Source organism: Leuresthes tenuis, unplaced genomic scaffold (genome assembly GCF_036924035.1).
Source record: "Leuresthes tenuis unplaced genomic scaffold, fLeuTen1.0.hap1 SCAF_8, whole genome shotgun sequence".
Lineage (NCBI taxonomy): Eukaryota > Metazoa > Chordata > Actinopteri > Atheriniformes > Atherinopsidae > Leuresthes > Leuresthes tenuis.
Window position 1 is genome coordinate 12,692,231 of NW_027325362.1, and position 24,862 is coordinate 12,717,092.

At 38.0% G+C, this 24,862-nt stretch overlaps 1 protein-coding gene across 1 annotated transcript in view; it reads right to left on the reverse strand.

Annotated features, from left to right (window-relative positions):
* The window catches only part of LOC140312974 (protocadherin-15-like), a 192,614-nt gene extending 168,997 nt beyond the window's left edge, over positions 1-23,617 (reverse strand). Inside the window, exon 1 of the mRNA XM_072390881.1 lies at positions 23,211-23,617. The gene's annotated coding sequence lies outside the window, so the exon portion shown is untranslated. The remainder of the gene's footprint in view (positions 1-23,210) is intronic.
* Positions 23,618-24,862: the final 1,245 nt, after the last annotated feature.

Below are 24,862 nucleotides of genomic sequence, written 5' to 3' on the forward strand. Positions count from 1 at the left end.
ATAGAACCCTCAATCTCTCAGGCCTCTGGTAGAAAACCTGAGCTTGAAAGAAGGATATATATGGACAGGATATATATGCAAGTTTGTATCTGCCATTTCTGTGCAGATACAAGCAGTCATTATGACTTCCAGTGTGGAATCAGTCACACCACAATGAACGCACTGGTTTGCACTTGGTGGTATGAATTTTAGAGCTTTGACTCAGACACAGGCATGTATGCAAAAAGGGCCACATAAAGGAACATCACCCACTGCTGGCATTAACAGATATGCATACCAGATGCAGACAGAAAAGAATAAACTGCAGATGAGAGAGGCCCCAAAGCTTTCAGAGTGAGGTGCGTACAGTATGAGTAACTATGTGATGCAGCTTCAAGCAACCATGTTGGAGTGGATAATCACGTCTCAGATGCCTTAACAGATGATAGCATTTGTTCCAGTCACAGAGTTCTTACAAGACTATTAATTCTGCTTTATTTCCCATCCCATTCTAAGGTAATGATTAATGTTCATCACTGCATGGATGTGCCTGTGGCTCCATGTGAAGGAAAAAGACAGCAGAGGGAAGGCCAAGCCAATGGAAGGACATCTAATTGTTCTTCTCTTTACTGGCAGACTAGACTAATGAAATTGTTATCTCAATTACTGCAGTCAATAAGGTCTGCCTAATTACATCATCATAGTCTCTTTTACAAAATGTCAAGAAATGGAGAGTTGTCAAGATCCAGCAATTGGAGCAACATTGGCAGACAGGCAGCTTCTCACAATATAAGTCACCGCATTTATTAACCAAGCTATGCTGATGTAGTCTGGTGACAGCTTGGAAGATCAAGGATCTGTGCAGCTAGTGTCATTGTCAACGCATTCCGGCTGTACTTGTGATGCTGCTCACCCCCTTCCCACCCCTCTGTGATCCTGAAGACTAGATCTGCTGTGCTGCACTGTGCCTTGCAGTTTCAGCTTGGATTTCCCTATGAGCTTACTAGGGAGTGAGGCCCTCTTATTGTTTAGCACTTCAAAGCAAACAAGAGAAATAACAGGGAGACATGAGAGTGAGAAAGCAGGAGAAAATTAAATGATAGACACAGCATGAGAAAGAGGGCATGAAAACAGGGAAGAAGAGGGAAAGCAGCAAAGAGAGAGAGTAGGGAAATGGGAGAGGAAATATTGTATGAGAAAAACAAGAGGAGATGACACAGGCAATGGTTTAATGCAGGAAGTTGCATCCACAGCAGTAAACTGCCATGTGCTGAATTTGAAATGTTTGTTCAAAAAGAAAACAGTCAAACAGGACACAGAGCAACTTTATTAGGCTATACTGCAATTTGCTGCACTGGCATGATTATACTGTAAAGGGTATATAGCCCAAATAAAATGGCAAATACCATTTGCTGTTTTATTTTTTACAATCCTAAAATGGCAGTTCTGAGATGCTAAGAATTTTTACGTTGAGGCCATATGGTGCTTTTCCTGTACCTTCAAAATGGCTTCTGTCTTGACAGGGTTATACTCGCAACCACAATCTTTTGGCAATCTTAACCAATATCCAGCAAGTCCTCATGCCCAATCTGTTAGTTTGTCATTCCCTCCCCTGAAATGATATAAAACTGAAAAACCTCCATATGGTATACTTGAGATTATTTGAGGCAGGGCAATGTTCCCCACTATGCTGCTAAAACTGCCCAGAAATGGCCTAAGTGACACAACAATGAACCCAAAGCCTCTCAGCACTGGTTACATGCTGGGACCTGTATAGTCTTCAGAAGCGCTTTCTTGAAACTAACAAGATGAAAAGGACTGCCTCATTATGTCTGCTATTGTCCCAATATCAGACATAATGAGGCACCAACATAGAATCTGTATCTGTCCCAACAAGCAGAGCTGTTTTAACTATACAAGAAGGACATACAGAATAAAACAGGGGTGTTCTTTTTTGGTTGTGTGAAGTACTTATGAGTGGCCAATATATTAGCTGCAGTTGACAGCAGTCAGAACACAATTAGGAAGGAATTCTGCGAAAGGAGCCAAGAGAATGGGGACACTAGGTGAAAATTAAGCGTGTCTGTGTTGCAATAGCCATTTTCACAAATGAACACCGACGTTTTCAGTTTAAAGTGTGGACAATTTCTGAGCTCTGAGCTTTTTCTACAGTTGCTGTTCACATGTTCACATGTGCTTCACAACAGGAGGCTTTCTGCTGAAGATATGCTCACACAGCCGGAGATTGGGAAGAAGGTGTGGGGAACTGACAGTCCACAGTGCAATGAAGGCAACATGCGATGAAGAAAGTAGTAGTTTTCTTTACAACAAGGCTCCTTATTTTATAGATATCAAAACTGTATGTATTTGTAAGTATCCACTACAGTGAGTGAAAAGCAGCATATAGGTTAGCAGTAAGTGATCTCTCACCCTCTTTCTCAACAGCTGATAATCTGGAGATTTTAGGGGGGATGGGTGAAAAATCTTGGTAGAAACTCAGGATCAAATGATGTGAACATTTGCGCTTTCACATGCGACCACTAAGGAACATCTCTAAAACATTTCAGGACTATAGGGCACATTTGAAAGTGGTTTTGATGCCATTGTAGACAAGGTGGCTGGCCAAACCAATCCTGCTGCTGACAGCACCTCTGGTCTATCCTAAAATACAACTACAAGACAGTAAAATTAAGAATAAAGCCTGAAAAAGCTACAGTGCTATGCATGAAAACATTCCTCTGGTCTGAAAGTACCTGTTAATACCACGAAAACCCCAAAACACAGGTTGCTGGGGTGGATAAAGCCAGAAATGCTGTCACAGAGTAAAAGTTGTTGTTGTTCAAGTTGTGGTTATGTGTAATTTGAACATCAGCTTTGATCATGAAGACAGAGTTATGAAGGTAAGGGAAGGATAATAAAGAAAAAAAAAACTCCCATTCAAATTCATCCGCAGGTTTACAAATGTTTAATGAAAAAGAAACAAGTAAGACAGGAAAACAATCTAATATCTTATGTTACATTCAAGATAATTATTTTCAAGGGACTTAAATGCCTTGCTTTCAGAAACTAAGATTAAAAGGATCATTCCTCTAAAACAACAAAGCAACATAAACAGGTCACACTCAGTAAAACCTTTAGATTATCAGACACAAAGAGTTATGAACTTTTTAGCTTTTTTTCCAACAAAGGACATGAACAACATTACTACTTATGCTATCTACATTGCTGCAGTGCTGTGGCTTCTTATGCATGCCTTGTACCTGTTGCTATACTAAAGCAAGTGGTACAATCGAGACCAACTTTTTGAAATCTGAATTACTCTCTTGAAGTCTGTCATGATTTACTATAGGAACCTGACTGATGGACAAGAGTTTTTTGCGTGTATTCTATTTTCAGTCGGACAGAACTCCGCTACAGCAAGGTTGAATGTCATCTTCAACGCCTCTTTAAACTGTTGATTGTAATTACAGTGTACTGCATTGCTCATACCCTTAGGAGCCCAGCATGATTTCAGAGTCACAAACATAAGTCATAAGCATCTACAAATACAAGCCTGGTGTGCTCTATATCCATATACTCAACTATAAAGATGCAATGCATTAAGCAGGACATTGGTCAATTGATCCAGTCTTACAGAAACATACTGCCGGTACTCTGGTAATACAACTAATATGACAGTTGTGCACTTACATCATGAAGGCCAATATCAACATTTAAACGATGACTTTACCCTGATTATAATATTAATTGTAATACAGTGGTTTCTTTTTCATGAGCTGAAAAAGAAAGTGTCAAGCGTCTTAAACCCAAACATCTATCAACCCGAGTATTGATTACCAACATTAACGTAATTAAACTTAAAATATTTTATTTTTTCAAAGACTCTTCTTACAGGCCAAATTGCAATAGAAGACAAAAAAAAAGGAATGATTAATGATTACCATATCAAGTTTATTATTGGGTATACTTAGACCATTAAGTTAATGCAGTTGGATATTTGTTCTTCTTTGCAGTACAAGTACAAGTGAACTTCACTAGGACTACAGCAAACATAGTTACAAACTGGCTGAGGGGTTAACATTGTTAAAATACAAATCAACTGAAAGAAAATAAAAGAAAGTCTCAATCTATTTTAAATGTTATTGTTTGAGATATTAGTGGAGGAAGTCAGTGGGAGATTTGCATGTCCTTGATATAGCATAAAGCACCTTAGTAAAGTTAGCAATGAAAAGTATGTACAGTATTAAAGATTAAAGGCCTCCATTCCAGAGCAGTTTTTTTTTAAATTTCGCATGACTAAAGTTAATAAATCTATTTTCTGATGTATTGCAATTACAGAAAAGTGTGTCTAAGAGTAAATTTAATCTCCAACTTCAAAACACATTTATGTTATGAGACAAGCTCAGAAATTAGCTCTGAGTTGATAAACCCTGAAATGGGAAACTCTGGTTTTTATGTACCAGAACAGCTGATCTTAATCAACTATGAGTGTGTTCCCTCTGAGATAAGCACTAAGCTCATGTGTGGATAACGAAAAAAATATAAAAAAATCAATGAATGGTGTTGTAAAGCTATGTGTCACCATGCCAATGTGTAAATACAGAGTCTGTGAGTAATTCCAGTGAACACCACAATGTAGGTTAATGCATCCTAGAAGACACTCCTTGGGATAAGTAAAAAAAAAAAAAAAGTGAGTCCCCTGAAGACACTGACACTGAATAAAAGTTACCTACATTTGCAGTACGTACACTTGATATCGTTGCAGCGAAGGCCTTGTGTAACCCCTGAGAGCTGGAGGATGTAGAAGCTGCATTTTTTGTAATGCTATTATAGTTTGTAATGTCTGTGTGAAGAAGAAATAACGTTTTCTCATGATTACATGACCATGGGTAACATACTGTAATGTCTGACAGGACGTATTGAAAGGATGGACGAGGAGTTATTCCGCAAACACTCGCTTTTTTGGAGGAACAAGAGTGGTTACTGTCAGCTGTAACCATGCCAAACATACCAGACTCTCCGATCTCTCTCAGCTCACACCCTTACAGGCTGTCTGAGCGACACCTATTTAACCCCACTCATATTCAAATACTCACAGAACAGGAACATTACTGCTGGGATTCTAAAACTGTTTAAATTTAAACCCTTGCATAACTAAAAATATACCTAACCAAGATGCTGGTTTTCAATTACATCAAATTATGCAAATTAATCCTTTCCAATTTGTGCTTTGATATGAAGTGTCTCAAGAAAAAATAAAAATAGTGTGACAGCTGCTTCACATTCAGCAGGAGGGGAGAAGTTAGAGAGAAGTTAGCCTTGGAAAACCTGCCAGTGAGCAGGTTAGTTTCACAGAATCAGTTACCATGGTAACTGACTTATTTGGGTTACCTCTCTCTGTGGAACAAGAAACCCATAAATTCTGTCATTCCAAGGTTTACGAACCTTGTAAAGTATTCGTAAGTAAATTGTGCTTTTAGAAATACAGCCTAGTCCACAGATACAATAATCAAGTGCCTCATGAGATCCTTCATCAGCATCCTGGGTGCTAAAAGCAGCTCCCCTTTATGATTTCATTCAGCATGTGACACAGGTGGTAGCCGTTATATTGAAATATACCTCCTTATCAACATGTGTCCCGGCTGATATGCTTTAATGGATAGAAAAAGACACTGAGACAGAGAGAGAAAAAGAGAAAGAGAGAGAGAAAAAAAAGCCACACTCAAACTGCAAAAAAAACTGGACAAACTTAGTAATGGAGTCAAGACACGGAGACCAAAGATATATTTATTTTCTTAGTTCTGTAAATTATAGCCTGTGCCATTAAATTACAAAGACTAAGTAAAAAGACTACCGGTAATTACAACCATAGACTTTAAAATGTTTTTCTCAGCATGATCAGTGATGGCATTTTAAGCTTAAGGTATCACTAGCTGTCTTTAAGATTGCATCAAGCCATTTAGTAAGTGTCAACAAAGGTTCAAGAAATGAAATCCCTGCATTATTTAAATATATATATAGTTTATGATCACATTAATAGAACATGATAACTTTATATACTGTTCATACCAAGGCTTGGAATGTCCAATGCCACCTTCTCTTTGACAGCAATAACCTTTTTTATACTCATAATACTTTCATTCACTGAAATTCTTACAAGTGGCCTTACTCCCATGACCTTGTTTATGTATCTTTTTGTGCAGCCTTTTTGTGTCTGACAAGATTGCTCAGAGAGCAAGTTGGTTAATGAAGGCACTCTTTGACAATCACAACGCTGATTATCCAATTAAACCTGATATTTGTTACCTAGTATCACGTGGTGAGTTGTCAATGAAAACTGATACTACTGCACTATTTACGCTAATTTTTCTCAGAGCCCGCACTTCTAACTGTTGCCACACCTAAACCCTTACTGTAGCTGCCAGTGTACTGGTTGATCTGGGCAAATTTGTTTTAATCTTAAATGTATAGCAAAGCCAAGCAATACGAATTTCCTAATGGTCATGAACTCAATATTCTCGCAAGAATTCAAGTGTGTTGAAAGGTGAAATACAAGAGTTGTCATGCTGAAACAGCTGAGCCAAGATGATGTGAGTCCATAATAACAACAAAAAAATTATAATGGAATTAATCAAAACGAAATGTGTTGATGAAAGATCAATGCAATGCTTTTTAAGTTTTAATTCTACCCCATCTTACATCAGAAACAGTCATATATTGGAAAATCTTGTAAAATGAGATGTGTGGCTTATTTGCCATTACTTTGTTGCAGCCTTACATCTTTGCATAAGATAGGAAAGCGCAGTAGGTGATCAAGTATAAAAGGACTTTGTGACACTTCTAAAATCAGAGGAAGCAGATTTATCATCATATGTGTCCTGTTCCCTTTGGATGGCTGCTGGGAGTTAATGAAATGAAGTTGAAAGAAAAGCTGTAATAGCAGCTGTGAGGAGCACAACTAGGAATTTTTCAAACAAATGTAAAGATGAATGTAGAGCTCTTTACTTTGTCCCCACATTGCACATTTATATTTCAGTTCAAAGTATGTACCGACTGGAGGCTGAATAATCAAAATGATTTATTCGTAGTCAAGAGTTATACTATTATTGCTGTTGTTTGTTCCAAGTGTTTAGTTTGTGCTTGTTCATAAAATCCCTACTGTAGCAGCAAATTCCTGTTGCATGAGACACAGATGTGGGTTTGAAACACAGTAGTGCTTTGCTAAAGGTATAGCATCAGGTGAAATGCTCACTATAAGCATTGCCTCACACAGGTATAATCAATTATCAGAGTGCAAAGAAAATGCTTTTGAAGAGCAGATGAATGATGATTTGAATTACACGAGGAACCATTTCAAAAGCATAACAAGGAACTTTGACTAGAGATGGGACCAATATTATCACTTGTTTTTTTACTCAAAAATGAAACCTCAGACTTACCGGCTACTAGAAAACACAGACAGTCATTAGCTGTTCATGCAGCAGAATAGGGCATGGCATATACCGTTGCACTACACTGTGTATTTGATGCATTCGACCACTGCCTCATGTAAAATTTAACTTACAAGTTTCATGTAAATTGTCTGAGCTTGAGAATTTATTTGAAAACCGCAGGGAACTGCCAACCTTTTCAGAAGTCATCCAGGTTTTTTTCATGGTTCGCCAAATGAAAATCGATTACAGAAAAACTATAAACATAAATAGACCACAGCAATTTCTCTAGCCCTGTGTTCTACTGTATGATATTAAGGTCACAAAGGAAAACATCTATAAGCCTAGGTGACATGTCCAATTTTGCTGTATAACCCATCATAAAGAACAATAAGTTCAGAAACAAAAGCTGTAAATCGGGAGCACATGTAAAGGCACAAAGGCACAAAGAATAAATTGTGTGTCTGACACGTGCAGTTCAGTATATTTGTAATGGAGTAGGCTATCGATATTCTCTGAGGACTCAAGCCTACAGCAATCCTGAAAAAAGGTTGATCCAGGGAGACAAATTGTGTCGTCTTTTTAACTGAGGAGAGTGATGAGACATGATTGAATTACTTTTTATTTGCAGGAGTTGCCATGCTCCATTAAGTCAAGTAAAAAAAAAGGGGAGGGGAAAGAGGGCTTCAATTAGTATCTGACATCAGCACAATTCCACATTTCACAGGTAATTTGTTTGGAAGACAAGATGCATATAAATAAACCTGCAGAGTGCCAAAAAAAGAGTTTAGAAATTTAGAAATTCATTAATAAAGCCTCACAACAATGAGACAACCATGAGACGAGATAGTTATTATGAGGTGACATCATTTTAAATTATCATGGATTTTCACACTCTTTTGTTCTTATCCACAAGTGCGAATGAGAACTTGTGCACATACTATGCTGAAAAGCACACAAGTGAAATGCTTTAAAACGTACAACAGTAAAAGAATATCACCAAACATTTAAATATGAAAAGATCAAATGAAACCTATGAAAAGGCTTTTACACATGCTAGTCAAATATTTTCATTGATCATAGCTCTCACAGACTGCATTGAAAACCTCTCTCACAAGTGAAATTCTTTTGCATCCAACTGAAAAGCTCTCATAGTGACTTTTGAAACCAATTACAAAGAGTGTTGAAAAGAACTGAAAACGTTTCATACATTCAAGATGTAAGAAGAAAAAAGAAAATCAATTAAAACTAAAGGTATTTCAGTTCAAATGGAAGGTGGTTAAAAAAAAGAGGTCACACCCCCAACGTCATAACTACATTGATATTTGTTCGTCAGTCTGCAAGCCTACATGAAGCAACAACGTTGCTTAACCAAAAAAAGGTTATGCTTCAGTGTAACAGCATGACTGGCTGGATACTTTCTTTGGCACATGATTGGGTTTTCTAGGAAGGGATGGGACTTGTGACATTTAGCCACCACCTTTCCTGTTATGCAAGCTTATCACAAAACTCACTTAAGGATTCTTTAAGTAACAGGTCTCTATTTTGAAACTGGAATATGGTGGTGAAGATTGCTGTCTAACACATCAGTCCAAGATCTCTAACAGGTGTTGAATATGGGTAAGATCAAGATCGATGTCATCCTAATACTAAAGTTAGGCAACTGGACAAGTGGACCAAAACCATGCCAACAAAAGCACCCCCTACAGCACAAAGTAGCCACTTTATCGCCTCTCTGTGGTGAAGCATTCAGGTGTTTTTCTTCTTGACCAGTTTGAATCCAGTCTGTATGTGCATGGCAACTCTAATTAAAGAGCCTTCCAGGCCTTTACAATCTATTAACAGTCTTAGATGAAAATAACTGAACTCTTTGTCATATCTGATTATTATTATTTTTTTTTTTGGAGGGGGGGGGGGGGGGGGGGGTTCATCCCTCCAGAGAGTGATAACCAAACAGTTTTTCCTAGTTTCTATAAATAAATATTAATGTGTGCGAACTCCCTTTGTTTTTCTCAGGTCTGAAATGACTTCACTATGATGAAAAAGTCTTACTTTCAGGGTGGATTATGGAGTGCAACGCTATGTGTCAAGGAGTTGGAGAAACAAATTGGCTGACATGCAAACAAATTAGGAGGCAAAGTCAGCATATTAAACTGAGCCCTTGATCTGATAAAGCTCTTTGATGAAAAAGATACAAGCTTATTACTCAGGTAGTCAAAAGGAACATTTTTTCAGTGATAGAAATTCTCGCTAAAGATTGACACTAAACAAAAGACACTGGCTTTAAACTGTCCAATGTCTTCTGTAAAATATGGAGTTATTACCAGCCTGTGTGGCCCTTGATTGACTATGTTAAAGTCTCTATATAATCACTTGGGGTTTTGGCTTAGGGCATGCAGGTTGGCAGCCAATGAGCAGTAGGAATGCACTGACTCTTTTTCTCACCACATCAGCTGGGACCCTGTCCAGCAACCTCTTTCCAAATCTACATAAAGCAATCCAGGCCATCCTCACAAAGCCTTATTTCTAATAATCTATGTCACAAACACTGACAACCAGTTTATCAATAATTCAGTTAAAAGACATCCTAATATAGTGCGAGTATAGTTCTGCGTAGACTAACAAGGTTGAGCGAAATGATCAACTTCTGAGCAGGCAACATTGTCAAGCAATTACGAATAAGAGGAAAAGTAATTAGTTGTGAAATTGGCATTGCTCTTGCAAGACATTCAAACACTGTCCTGAAAGTGGTAACTTTTGCAGCGGGATGCAAGGTTACTCAGCCATTTGCTCCTCAGGCCTGCTTGCTGAATAAATGTTCTGTCAAACTCGAGAAAATTTGTAAAAGGCATCTTGCTGTGGATGTTTTGAGAAGGATGATTGTGCAAGCTCTTAGCCTTCAGATCGAAATGGGCGTTTAGGTATATAAATAGCCTTCCAGTGTGGGTTTTATCAGAGCTGGCAGGAGAAACCATAAGGGAGGTTCAGGAGGCTAAGTATTAGACAAGAGCAGGGGATACTCTGGCAACAGATTTGATTTGATGTCCTTTTTAATGGATGTCTGCTCAGAAAATAAAGTAAGAACGGACTATTTTTAATCTGGTAGTATACTATTACTATGGATAAATCATAAATATCCATACAATACATAGATCCTATAGAAAAAGAATACCAGTCTAAAGCTTAAATAATATTTTAAATTGCAACCCTAATTCACTTTGATTACATTTAGTAAGTTCAGTAATCTGAACTACAGTGAACATGTTTCGTCTCTCTTTATCATTCACTCACATCAAATGCTTTTTGGCTAGTAGAATCCTCCCTCAACATAATGAGGTAATTCTGTTTCATATTCATGATGAGATCTCAGACAACTGCCTGAGCCAGGATTTGAAAAAAAAAAAAAGAATAAATAAACGGTACAATTAAAAATATCAATAAAAGCCGAATAATAATGTTCCTCAATGTAAAATTGCAAAGAATATTGCACCATCTCCAGACATGATATCTTCAAAAGATTGAGATAATCTCCAGACATCTGCACAAGGGACACGGCTGCAGATCATTATTGAAGGCCTGTGATCTTTGGGTCCTCAAGCAGCTCTACATTAAAATAACAGGTATGATCCTGTTAAGAAGATTTCTGCATGGGCTCAGGATCCCTACAAGAAAATTACTGTCACAGTTGACAGTGCCATCAACACACAGAAGCCTGTATCTCTGGTGTATTTGTGCCTGTGGAACTAGCAACTTAAACATCTGGAAAGGCACCATTAATGTTCAAAGGTATATACGATTTTTAGAGTAACATACTCATGTTCCCATTCAGACAATTTTTCTTTAAGGAGCCAAGGTGCTGGACTGGCCAACCTGCAGTTCAGATCTTTCACCACATGAAAACATCTGGTGCATCACGAAAGGGAAAATATGACAAAGAAGACCCAGGATTGTTGAACAGCTAGAATCCCATATCAGACAAAAAAAGGAAATAACATTCCTCTCGTAAAGGATCAACAACAGGAAGCTACATTGTTGCTACCATAAAATTTAAGATGAGCTATGACTTTTCATATTGGTTTATGAGATTTGCAAATGATTTCATTATGTCATCATTTACATTTCACACAGCATCCTAGCCTTTTTGGAGCTAGGGTTGTCAATAAACATTTACTGTAATGCCCATTTAACTGAGGGACTTGATATAATTTTAAATATCTTCAGTAGGGACACAGTTTCACTTCAGGGTGGGCATATATTATTCATTTAAAATGTACATACTCTTCAAAATGTATTGTACAATATCTGCTTCCTGGAAAATATGATCCCGGAATAATGGTGCATAATGTTAGTTAAAAACATTCCTCAAGCAAGGCTGCAAATCTGATTGTTGTGCAGTTCTTGTTCATACAAATAAGTTCAGATTTTTCTTTTCCTTTTGTTAAATGACTGAAACAGACTGTTCTTGCAAGCGGCATTTCTCATCCCAGTGGCAAGAAAAGTGTTTATCCAATCATATATGAAAAAAAATAAATAAAAAAATCACTTATTTCACTGGACCAAAAAGTAATTTGCTGTATTGAATATACTACCCCTCACTGGTGAAGTAATGGGCCTGGACCATGTGCATTTTCACACTTTATGTCAACCAAGAGTGGCCATAAACAGGAAAAACAACAAATTCCTCATCTTGTGGTGTGTGAAACAAAACAGAGGCGCTGATGTCAATGGCATGAGAAGATTGCAGAGAAAATGGATTTTTTAATTGAACAGAGCTAAGTGCAGCAAGATGAGGAATTCTATTTTTCAATTTAATTGAGGCTCTCACATTAACATCAAACACAGAATAATTCCCACTTTTTTCCGGTGTTCATTTTCCCAAGCTAAAACCTTATCCACTTCATTAAAGGCCCATCCCTCCTCATTCCCTTAAACCTGTCATGTTCAAACAGTGTTCCAGCTCCTTGCTAGACTGGATTAATGAAATATTTTATATAAAATGTCAAAATAAAGGAAAAGCACCATGAACTAAGGACCACACAGTTATATCAAGGACAGAAAATTACAGTGAGGTACATCTTTTCTAGGTGCATATTTTGCCTGAACCACAGGCTTTGCAGTCGCCTATTACCAAAACAGGAACCACACAAATCTTCATCTCTGATTGAACTAAGTGTCTTTTTATTTCTTCTAATAATGAAAAGATAATGAAAGATCGCTATTCGGATGTCCTGTGTATTCTATTTCAGTTGCAACAAATGTTTCTGATGCAGCAACAGGCTCCTGCAAGATAACTCCCCAGGACAGTTAATGATCAGCATCTTGACTGCTGGGCCTGTCCCTCTTGAATAATAATAAATACAAATGCTAATACATGGGAAGGAGTCATGGATAAAATTGAGATTAACTATCTGTCAGGCATACATGTTTTTTTTATGAATGTTCACTGTTTTGTCAGTTTACTCAGATATGTAATCACTAATAATCCCATTGTAGACCAGAACCCTCAAATTTTATCTCAAGTCTAAACCATACAAACTCGATGTATTTAGCCTCACTGAATAAAAAACATGAAAATGACCAGTGACCATACAGTGTTTTTTTTCTTTTAAAATCATAAAACTTTGCGGTGCAAAATCTGACTTACAAAATCTCAATCCCAAATGTATGTTAATAAACATCATTGAAAAGGAAGGTTTTTTTTAAAACCTAACATTGTTTAGTTATCAGGTTTGAATCAGGTGAGACAGTCGGTTGTTTTCCCATCACGTCTTGAGGGTGACCAGTTTATGGAAAGCAACTCAAGCACCTTACTCAATTTGACTAACAAATGAGGCCCCAGACCGTTTTCAATTAAGTCAAGCTCTGCTTCATTTGACCTGATTATCAGCAGATGTCAAAACAGTAATCTCCTGTTTTTTCTATTTTGATGAATGGGTTTATTATTTCTTGCCCCACCAGTCACAGAAACACTTAATGATATTCAGTCTTCGACTTTGTTACAGCACCTGGTAGAACATCTTGTAATAGTCAAAAGTCCTATTTTCATTCCGAAAAAGGGTCTATAATCTAAGAAACTAATGAGGTGACAGGAAATGGGCTTCCAGTGGAGTTTCCTGAAATGAGGAAGGTTTATTTATTGTCCACCAAAAGTGAATGTATGTACTTGCGGAATAGAGCAACAACAGATTCATGCCTAATGTGTTTTATACATTTAATCTCTCCTCGACATTCTGAATATTTGCACTTGTTTGACTGCATAACAGAAAGATAGCTTGGCCACTGTGATCAATTTGACTCTTCTAGTAAACTGCAACATGCTTTAACACTCCAGAGGACAAATGTGTGCGCAAGGATGTTTGCTGTCTTTTGAAGTGAAGCTTAACTCTTACACTTAAAAAGATACTATTGTATATCTTACCAATATAATCAACAACAAGCCAAAATGCGTATGGTTTTGAGCGCCCACGATCAAAGAGATCCTGTGATGACTTTAAAATGTTTAATTAAGTCAAACTTGAGTTAAAACGTGTGCTAAGAAGTCCTTTTCTGCATCCAGCTCACAGCTGGATACTGTTTTCATGCAGAGAAACACATTGAGCCTTTCTAGCTGTGATCTTATGAGACTGCCCTCTAAAAAATACATTAATGACAGGACAAATAATTTGTTCAAACAGCTAAAAACAGTATTTACTTTCAGTATCAAGGCTGTAAAAAGAAAGTGTTTTCTTTTTCTCAGAAATCTCTGACAGCCATTATGCTTGATAATTAAGTTTTTTCAAAGCACAAGCGCAGCATCTACTATACTGATATTCACTCACCATTTTTTAACGAAATGTAACTGTCATTCAAAGCACACAGACAGTCTTAAAACATAATTATGTGTCCATATGTCGCTGAGGTTTTGAATTTTTCCTTATTTTCATATATGTGTGAGGTGCCAGATTTAACTTGCTGCTCAGAAAAACAACCTATTCTCATTCCCAACTGATCACATACGGACGCTAGGTCACAACCCCTTTCTTGGCAGTTTTCAACACACGAGGTGCCACGGGACGTGTCACTATGGTAACCCAGAAAATGGAGGCTTTTTGCAGGTGGTACTATCCAACATATTTTTCAAACCAAAAGTATCATTTGTCTTAACTTTTGTTGCCTTATCCAAACAAAGTTTTTCTACCTAAACCTAATTATCCAGCAGAAGAAGATGAAATCTGTTAAACCAAAACAAAATAAAACTACAGTCAATTCAGTCATGAAACTGGAAACCAGGTTTACTGAGTGGAAGCCTTTAACTTCTTCTTCCATCACCATTCCAACCTCCTGTTTCAGACTTTTTAATTGTTAAGAGACATATTATGCACTTCTTTTTCAAATTTTTCCACAGTTTTCTGAGGTCTAAATGCAATGTCTGCGACATATTTTGGCCAAAATACCATGAGGATAAAGTACCACAACACTTTTCTCAGCCCTGTCTTCACAGCCCTGTTCAGAGCAGCCTCTTCAGAGAAACTGCTCTTAACAAGGCTGCTTCCACATGGTACGTCTCTTTTGTGATTGGTGGTACAGCTTTGCGCTACCAAGAAGACCTTAATCTGAGCAGAAAATTACTTTAATTCACTGCTAAAGTACATTATCGTGTATGAGAGAGCATAGGAGCTCATCCTATCAGCCTACCACACACTAAACCGATAAAAAGAAATACTATCAGAGATTGCATTTCCTGAAGAGATAACAGTTTTCTCTTATGTCATTCAAGCCGTGACCTACAAATATAATCTACAGTGTGCAAGTTGGCAAAATTAGAGAGCATAAATTTTCCTAAAAGCCAAAGAATCATATAGAAAATATCTCAAATACATTTTTCTGCAGTTTTCCCATGGTGAGTTGGTACTGATCTCTTTTTTTAAGGCATTACCTTGACATGAATCAAGTATTGTCCCGCATCAAGCTGGCCCAGATTGGTAAAAAAAAAAAGGAAAACAATAAGTGGCTGGCATAGACAAAAAGCTTTTTACAAACTGTTGCTTGAGCATCATCCTCAAAAATAAAGTCTGTCCACTGGCCTTCTATTCTATGAGACTGGGGGTTGATATAACAGTGGGTGCTGTTGCATGCAACTGACACCACAGCAGTTTATGTGTGAAGCTTGCTTCTAACTCAACAGTGACAGCTGCGCAAGCTGCGAATCTGAACAGGTCACTAAAACACATTTTTAGACCTTGCTGGACCGAAGGGACAGGCTTGTGTTATGTTTGAAGTGTTTGGTAGCCTACCCTGTTCCCAAATATTGGTTCAAAAACACAATTTCTTTCCTCAAAAGTCATCAGCCGGTGAGATCCAGATTTTGATTAGAACCCTCAATGTTTAAAAAGGACATTAAAGGGTATTGAGTGCATCAAAATTTAACATCCCATGGACACTTACCAGTATGTGTCAAGTTGAGTGTGAGAATATGCTTGTGTTATATACTTTAGGTTTGACGAATAACACAAACGCAGTTGTGTGACTAAAGCAGAGAGTGCATCCACAAGCAAGGACAATGAAGTATTTAGCTATTTTTACACCAAATGGCAACGGGCTCTTTCTTTGCCCATGCAGTTTTACAGTTAAAAAAGTGGATTTGTGTCTACATGTATTCTATAGCACTAATACTGATATCAAATCCAACATTACATAACCCTGGGACCTGAAACACTGCAGCTCTCTATCTACCTGTTCCCAATATCAAGCCATTTCTAACACCTAAATTACATCGTCTAAAGGTTGTAGTCCTCAGAAACCTTCAATGGCTGCCCACTGCTTTAGAAGACAGTTTGACATCCTCCCCTGGAAATAAACAAAATCTTTATATGGAACTGCTCCACTCTATTTCACTCATGACTTTGCAATAAAGTTTAAACAAAGCTTATCAGCCTAACACCTGATTCATATATTTTAAAATATGTACACTTAAATGAATCTATATGTGTTTCATCATTCTGCTGTTGGTAGTGTGAACTAGTGCTGCTCATTTTTTCACGAGCTTTTCAAAGCACTTCAGGGGAATAAATGTTCTCTCTGCTCTCCGCTGACCTCAACTGGATGTTTTATATGCAGGTCAGGTTTTTGTTGATTCCATCTGGGTGGAGGGGCAACAGTCAAATCAAAAAGCAAGACCACGCTTTGACTGTTGTTTAAAACTCTGGAAGGCAAATACAAATAAAGGCTCAGTTTTAACAACCATGGCAGACAATTCGACAGAGTTGAAAAAGTGGCATAAATGCAAGGTCTCATTGCATTTATCAATGTATATGGAGGAAAAACACTGAAGTCATCTCGATATTCTTGGCCAATTTCCTCAATGTCATCACTGAATACTAAAAAACAAATCTTCTGATTACGGTTTGATTTGTTTTTTTTTTATTATGAAAATGTCTCGTTGTACTCAAGTTAAATGTATCCTCCTTCTACCCTTTTAATATTTACACCTGACTAAATGTGATGAGATGTCAAATATGAAGCTGGGACGAGAATCAGAGCTTTTTAAATTATGCAGCTGAGCCTGTGAAGCAGGTTAGGCCAGCACAAGGCCACAAATTACTCCTCCACTACTTGCTACCTTGAGCTAGATGTGTGATTATTTCTTAGCAAATCATAACATGCACTGGAGTGGGAAAGTACCTCTCAGCTTTAGGTTATCTATGGTTTGAGTATGACCACCTGCCATGCCATCCTGTAATGAAATATCACGCTACAACAGCGTGAGATTTTTTTTCCAGTATTCATCCAAAACAGGCACCAAACCTTACAGAAGTAATCTCACAGTTTTTTACTTTTTTAAAGCATTTGCTCATCACAGCAAATCTAAAATGGGAGGTTAACTGCTATGCATGCATTGGGGCCCTGGTTTTAAGGTAGTACAAATACTTCATGTCAAGAGTAGATGATTGGTGTTGTCTTGAATTTATTTATTTCATTGGAGCCTCATTATGACACTTAAACTGTATTGTGCTCCAAGGAAGGATTTTCAAGTACAAATCTCCAACATCAGTGCTTCAATTATCAGCACATGCATTCAATGAATGTTTCCTTGAGCTTAATGTATCTCAACGAGCAATTCAAAATGTTTGTTTATGTTTATGCATTTAGCAGACGCTTTTATCAAAAGCAACTAAAATAGAAAACCGAAGGCTGCTAAACCGGTCAAAACCAGCCGTAGTGCAAACATGTGTGTGTACATGTACTTGTGCATGTGTGTATAGTGACAAAAACATTTGTAGCATTTCTTTTTAACCAGTAATTCCCATGAAAAGGGACTTTGTTCTCTTTTTATTCATTCTGTAACAAAACTGCTCTAAACCCAGCACCAACAAGACAAATGCAAATTTAGCAATGATAAGGTTACTGTACTGAAGACTGAGCCGGATACCTTATTCAGGAATTGGAGGAGATCAAACAGAGCTAACAGGAGATTACATTTAGGCCCAACAGTATGTCTGTCAGCAAATTTGTCAGAGGTTCTATGATTATACATCATGTTATTTGGTGTTTGCTCCATGTTTACAAGAAGCAAAATGTGAAAAAAAAAAAAAAAAAAAAGTGGAGGCTTAAAAATGGACCAAACATGTTCAGAACATGTCAATCAAAATTACACTGTCCCTTTCACAGTTAAATTCGCAACATGGCAACATGTATGCTCCTGTAGTTTGAAAGCTGAAAATCGCAACCTTAAGCTTTGGGAGAGTCATCTAGTTAAACTGCTTTAATCACAAAAAGCATGTAACAGCAGAGCAGAGAGGGTTTATACAGTCAACCCGCTTGTTTGAGATACAAAACATATACAGCCACAGTGTCTGTGATAAACTGTCTTACTGAAGTGTGAAATTAAAACATGACCACAATGTTTTCTGCCCACACTTACAAATGGCATGGCTGCTGTTTAGTAAAGCTAATACCAGAGCATGGAAATTCCCATCCCTTCTTTCTATTGGCATTTTGTAAAGAAAGATTCATTCTGGAGATCCCACAAATACTGATTCATGTTAATATAATTCCAGGCAGCAACCATTTGGACACAAATATCCATGCAAAATGACAAAAATGACTTAAGAAAAAAAGAAAGGTTTCTTAGAGCATCAGTCTATTCTAAATGTAGCTAGTATTACCATTTAGTAGTTAGTTAATTCGATTAATTAATGGTAACTTATACTGTTTCACCAGTTGGATTTTGCTCATTAGATGGACTTCAATCAAGTGGCGAGTAAAAAGAAAATGTCTTTACCCTTTGATTGTTGAATCAATGCATAAAGACACTGATATCAGCAGTAACCATCCAATTGTAGCTTCTGCAGTGGGTGTTATTGGCAAGTCTGTATTGCACTAACACTGTTAGTACAATGGCCAATTCAGTACAGAGGAGGAACTACTACGCAGCTTTTTTATTACTCACAGACACATCGGATGAGTATTTAATGGAAGAACGGTTGCCCATGGCAGGCTCTCACAAAGTTTCAGAACATGTACACAGGGGAGCTAATCAGAGCCAACTTCTTTTACTCTGGTGACCATTACACTTCTTAAGGACAGAGGGCTAATTAACTTTGTTGTTACATTCCGAAGAAAGCAGCGAATCCAGTCAAATGCTTAGAACTCCTAAATATACCTAACACCAAAAGCTTTCTTCTGTCCACAAGACACTGCTTCCTGTCACCAGTTACTGTTGTTGTAAGAGTGTAAGAGCACAAGACCTGAAGGGAAAATTGTCCATCACCATCCAGTCTGATCCTTTTTTAGGTTATCACTCTGTGCTTCAGATACACTTCAGAGAGCTATTTGTTCTCAATTCTAAATAACAATGTGATTTGCAGCAATTTCATTGAACTTTTTCCCAAAACCTTCAATTAAGTGCAGCCAGTTTTGATTTTAGAGAAAAGGAGAAGCATGACAATGACACATTACATCTGTGTTTGACAGTAAAAAACAAAAGGAGTGGGATTTCAGGCAGGTGGAGAGACCGTGAATTAAAAGAGGGGCAGAATACGCGCGCAACGCATTTCTGCACAACTTTTCATATTCAAATCAAGTTCCCTTTCCATTCATTTAGACTACTGGTGTTGCCACATTGAAATAGTCTGTGTTATGTATGCAATCACTCTCTCCCTTCATGCTTCAGTGGAGACCTGGACGCAGATTTCAAATACAGCTGCCGGCCAAGAGGTTTCGTCAAGCTCTACGATGACCTAATGCAGCTACAAGCTCTTGGCTATAAATTTACAACATATTAAGCCTGAGCCGATGAAATGTTGTTCTCTCCATTGTAAGGTCACAACACCCCATGGGGGCATCCAAAATAAAAAGAAGAATTAGGTCTCCCATAAACCTGAATGTTTCATTAACTCTTCAGAAGTTTTAAATCAATCAAATTGTAGTATCTGCTGTAAGTCAGCACATGCTTCCGCTGGTTTTCCTCTCAGTGAGAACATTACGAGGACAAACATCTTGCTTCAGTCAAAAACAGACAGTTTGTGGTTGAGTCTTTTTTCGTGGACACCAAAGACTAATTCTTTCATCACTGGAAAGCACGATGATCAAGATATTTTACAGTTGTGAATATAAAGAAATTAATGAAAGGAGACCCTCCTCTGTTTGCTTACAACAGGGCCATTTACATCAGGTGAGATCAAGGAGAGTGTCACCTTCCACTAGACTACTTTCTATATCCTGCATCTTTACAGCAAAATTAAGTTTCAGGTCTTTTTTTTTACCAGATCTGAATCACCCTACATTTTAGTGAGAGATTTTGATAGAAACAAAAGTTCTTCACAGGGTAAAAAAAAATCGGGGCAATAAAACATGCAAATAAAAAGTGCTTTTATTTCCAACTGATAGCTTTAGACTGCGATAAGTGTCTGTCAACATTATGGAGAGGATGCCAACGGAGACGGACATTTTTGGTGGTATAGGTTGTGTCATCCTTTTCAGTGCACCCTTTATGTTAGATAAGCCACTTAAAATTATAATACGATCTGACTGGTTAGAATTGACATGTGAGCCCACGTGTCAGAGCCTAATATTCTTTTTTTTTTTTTTTTTAACTATTTGGATGTGGCCTTGGAATTTAAGAGGCATCACCATTTGTTGAGTTTGCAGAAGATCATAGACATTAGAGAAAGAATGAGGTAAGACAGTAGATGAGAATGAACATTAGCTAATTCAACTTCATTTTAATGTTGTCAGACACTTATAGTGACAATATGAGCCTGTCAGGTGCAAATACAGACAATTTAACGTCGAATTGGATGTTTGCTGATATATCACAATGTAGATTTATTGCAGACGACACTCAAGACGTTCTCACTCGGGTACTTCCGCAAATATTTAGCAATATTTCGTGCTCAAATTTAGGGGGAAGATACCTAACATTCTCTCTGTGCTATTCCCTCTACCTTTATCCTTTCTATAATTTCTATGATGTTCTTCTGTGAGCTCCTCAAATAAATGGTGATGCCTTATCGAATACAAATGTACAAAAATAGAGGAAAATATTCAGCTCTGGCATGAGAGAAAAATATGTCTGAACAGGTACATTTGCGCTTACACACACCCCTTTAATCAGTTTTGATTACATTTGGAGTGTCTTGTTTTGTGTAGATTTCTTTCAAGTTGCAAATAAATTAAAGACTTTTACAGCAAGCGTTGGCAAATTTAGAAGGCGCAATCGTTTAACAGGAAAAAAAAGATCAATGTTGAGCTGAGAGTGAAAAACTCTCACGCTGTTGCACTTAAGTTGTTGGCCTCAACGGTACTCTTCAAAGTCTGCCTTTATTTGTTTATTCTGCAGATGTTCTGGTGTGTTGTTGTTCTTTTCTGCTTTTTTGCTTCCAGCCTTGATCATTTCTACCTGGCACAGAGCACCGGTAGTCATCAGTTCTTACTTCTTTATTAAGGAAGACTCCTCTCTGTAACTTCTTTATTTCCTAAAGCAATGGAGGATCTGTATTTCTCACCGGCCCTGGTCAGAATACTGCAGACCATTGCAATTTCACGCAGCCATGACAGATAAATTTCTCTGCTTGGCTGGCCGTGAATTGTCTACAGGCTGCGTGGCCACACAGAGTGGCACTGTTGCTCCTGACGTCAGAGAGACTGAACCCTTTGAAAGCTGAAATCCATCTTTCTTGCTTTGAGACTTGTTTTTGTGCCACATAGGGCAAATAAACTCAAAGAGCCGTGAGGGATTTTAGTTTGTCTGGTTTTGTTACATAAATGAAACAGATGAGTACTTGTGGTTTTAAGAAGGTAAAGGAGCAGGATTTCAATTGACAAAAGACACCGGCAAATCAAGCGCATGTCATAAAAACCAGATTACACCAGCTAGAACATGATGGATGATAGATTTTTCTATTCCTTTTCCATCATTTGGATGCATCTGCATGCAGCTCTCAAATGGCATGCAAACACATACACTGCATCTTTAACCTTTGCTGTAGGGACATATTTGTAACCGTCAATAAATTAACCTTTAGTTTATTTTTCATGCTGGCTTTCAACCCTTTTCCAAACACCTCAATCATCAGATGCTATTCCACTGAGTGAGCCATGACAATGGGCTGCCTATGGAGCAGGACACAGGCAGAATATCAATTGAGTCAAGCTGGACAAAACCACGTTACTCTTCATCTCTCATTTCCTAAATGTTTGTCTCTGGATAGCTCAAGCCCAGCACTAGACTGATAGACATATCCTGAAGTAATTATTTCAAAATATTCCTAGAACACTTCTAAAGCATTAACCAGACCTGCAGGTTGTGGAAAACTGTAGCACACAAAAGGTGACATTACAGAAAGGAGGAGCGAGAAGAGGAAACAAGAGGAGAGGAACTGCTTCCTTCAATTACTGGATAATGGGACCATGTGACTCTTTTCTTGATGCTCACTGTAAGTAGCATTATGTACATACTCCAGCAGCTGAATCTGGCCAGATAAATATATCGAGCAGCCTACCCTGACATAAATAAGGTCTTGTGTCACACTGAGTCCATAAATATGTGCTTTGGGAGCTCTAAAACTTAAAATAGCATGATCAGAGTCCCCATGAATGCGGGGGGAGGTTTGGATTCATGTAATGAAGTTCTAGATTAAATAAATAATTATAGCTTTAGTGCTATACAGCTGTATAAACAGTTCAAGGCATCTATATGCTGTAAGCTGTCTGTGCACACGTTTGAGGCACAGCCTCTGTTGAAAAAGCATGAACGCCTTTTTATGTTCTTTTTTTTTCTCCAATGCTTTCCTTCATTTCTTCTGGGGTGGGTTTGTGGTGGGGCGGGGGCTAAAAATGAAAGCACGACCCAATTTTATGAGTGTAGGAGAAATCTCTCAATATTTGGTGCCAAAATCAGGGACGGTTGAGGTATTTCATGAAAGCTTCAGTGTCAGTAAACATACAGTAAAGAAAATCACGCATCCCTCATCTATTGACGGAATTTAAAGAACAGCCTCACTCTCCGCAAATTAATCCTCGTGCGCGCCAAGAGAGCCGCGCACACAATGATTGAGAGTCCTGAAGCGTTAAGCTTTCCTTGATAAAGTTGTGCGGTGTGCACTATAAGAGATAAACCATCACTAACTCTTTGTCTTATTCATAGTAGCCTACTCAAAACAGGATGAAATTGCACCTGTGCGTAAAGGCTCTAACGGAATACATATATATATCCAAAGATGAATTAAGCATTACGAGAGAATTTGTTCGCTGGGTCAACTTCACATAATTAATCCAGACAGCTTTAAGAAAACTCAAGATATTCTAAAATGATGTCCTTACCTCAGGGGTGCAACCGCTGTATTCCAAGTGTATCAAAGGTCATTGCGCAAATATTCAGAGGACACGATGTGGGAGTGATAAGAAATAGGTTAGACTGCACAATGCCTAATCCTGTTTTTGTCCTTGAGACGTTGTTAACTCTCTAATCTTCAAAGCGAGGGGATCGGAGCACGGGCGCCCACAGACTAGGTCTATGATCTCCCCACTTTATCTGGCTCACTTTCTCTCGCGCTGATGACAAAGTTGCCCATGTTTATTTCACCAAGACAGGCAGCCCTGCACACAAATGTCAGCGTTTTCCAAAGCGAAGAATAAGTAAGGGAGATGGGCGCAGTCCTCAGCGATGTGACCTGATCCCCATTCCCAGCATGTGGCAAGTCCAACCACCCGCTGTTAAGATTCACACATGATCTAGCGCGATGTGGAGACGGCCAAAGGCGTAAAATAAATCTCGGGGAGGATAAATCGATGAGCAGTGCCAGTTATCTCCCACTTCCCGATTTCTTGCGCTTTGGCGCCACCCAAAGTTGTGCTGGAGCTTGATTATCCACAGTCAGATATTCCCAGATGCCGTTGAGTTCTGCCTACTCTGAACAAAGTTGTGTTATGTGACTTGATTCGTTGAGATGGCGATTTTGTGGTATGCTTCCATTGAAGTGCATTTGTCTTTTAAACTCCCTCATTTGGCAGCAGAATTTGACACTTGATTTGTCACATCGATTTATTTTTCTTCTGGAACTAATCCATATCTTTCCGCAGCACCACTGCATTCCCTCAATACAGCTAATGATGTCAATTTATGCTTTTGGAATAAAAACCCACAGATTGTGGGTTTCTTGCAAGTCTCTTACTCTTACTCGTTCTTGTATCATTTTACGGCTGGTAATTCTACCCTATTATTTCACACAGTAATCATTCTGCCCACAACTGTTTGCTCTGCCTCCCCATTTACCCCAACCATTCATCAGGAACTGGCACCACAGCCGCCTTCAACCATCTCCTCACTCCACACCCTCTCCATATACTTTCCAATTTTCCAATTTGCACTTCAGCTTAAGAGCATACTCCAGTTTTCTTGACAAGTTGCTCACTTCTGTGTCTCCTTGCCCTTCATTGTTTGCGTCTTTGCATCTTTCAGCTGATCATATGTTCACTCACATTTGAACAATCTGTGCTTTATCTTGCAAGCATCTTAATGCCTGTTAATAACATTGTCACATCTGTCATATATCAGAAGTCTTTATGAATGATTATGTCTTGTCATTTTCATCAGTTGAGTCACTGTTAAAGCAACATTTACAAAAAACAGAACTTGCCACAACATAGCAGAGTTAAACTGTCTTCTAAATTATTAAATTATTAAACCGCCAAGGTCAACATGTTAAGATAACATAAAACTGTCATATGGGGTTAGTTATGACAGTCTTAAAGTCTTGACAATTGTTTAATAAATATTTCCTTGTCTTGAGGTACATTGGTACAGTTTTAATTTTCCATTTGTCTTAGGGTATATATATATACAGCATTATGCCACAACTGGAGAGTAATTCCTTGATGAAACAAGAGCAAATTGTTAGCTTTCTTCAATGAAAAACTATGTTTTTAATATCCCTTCAACACTTTGACTCAACTGAAGCTCTTCTAATCACCTA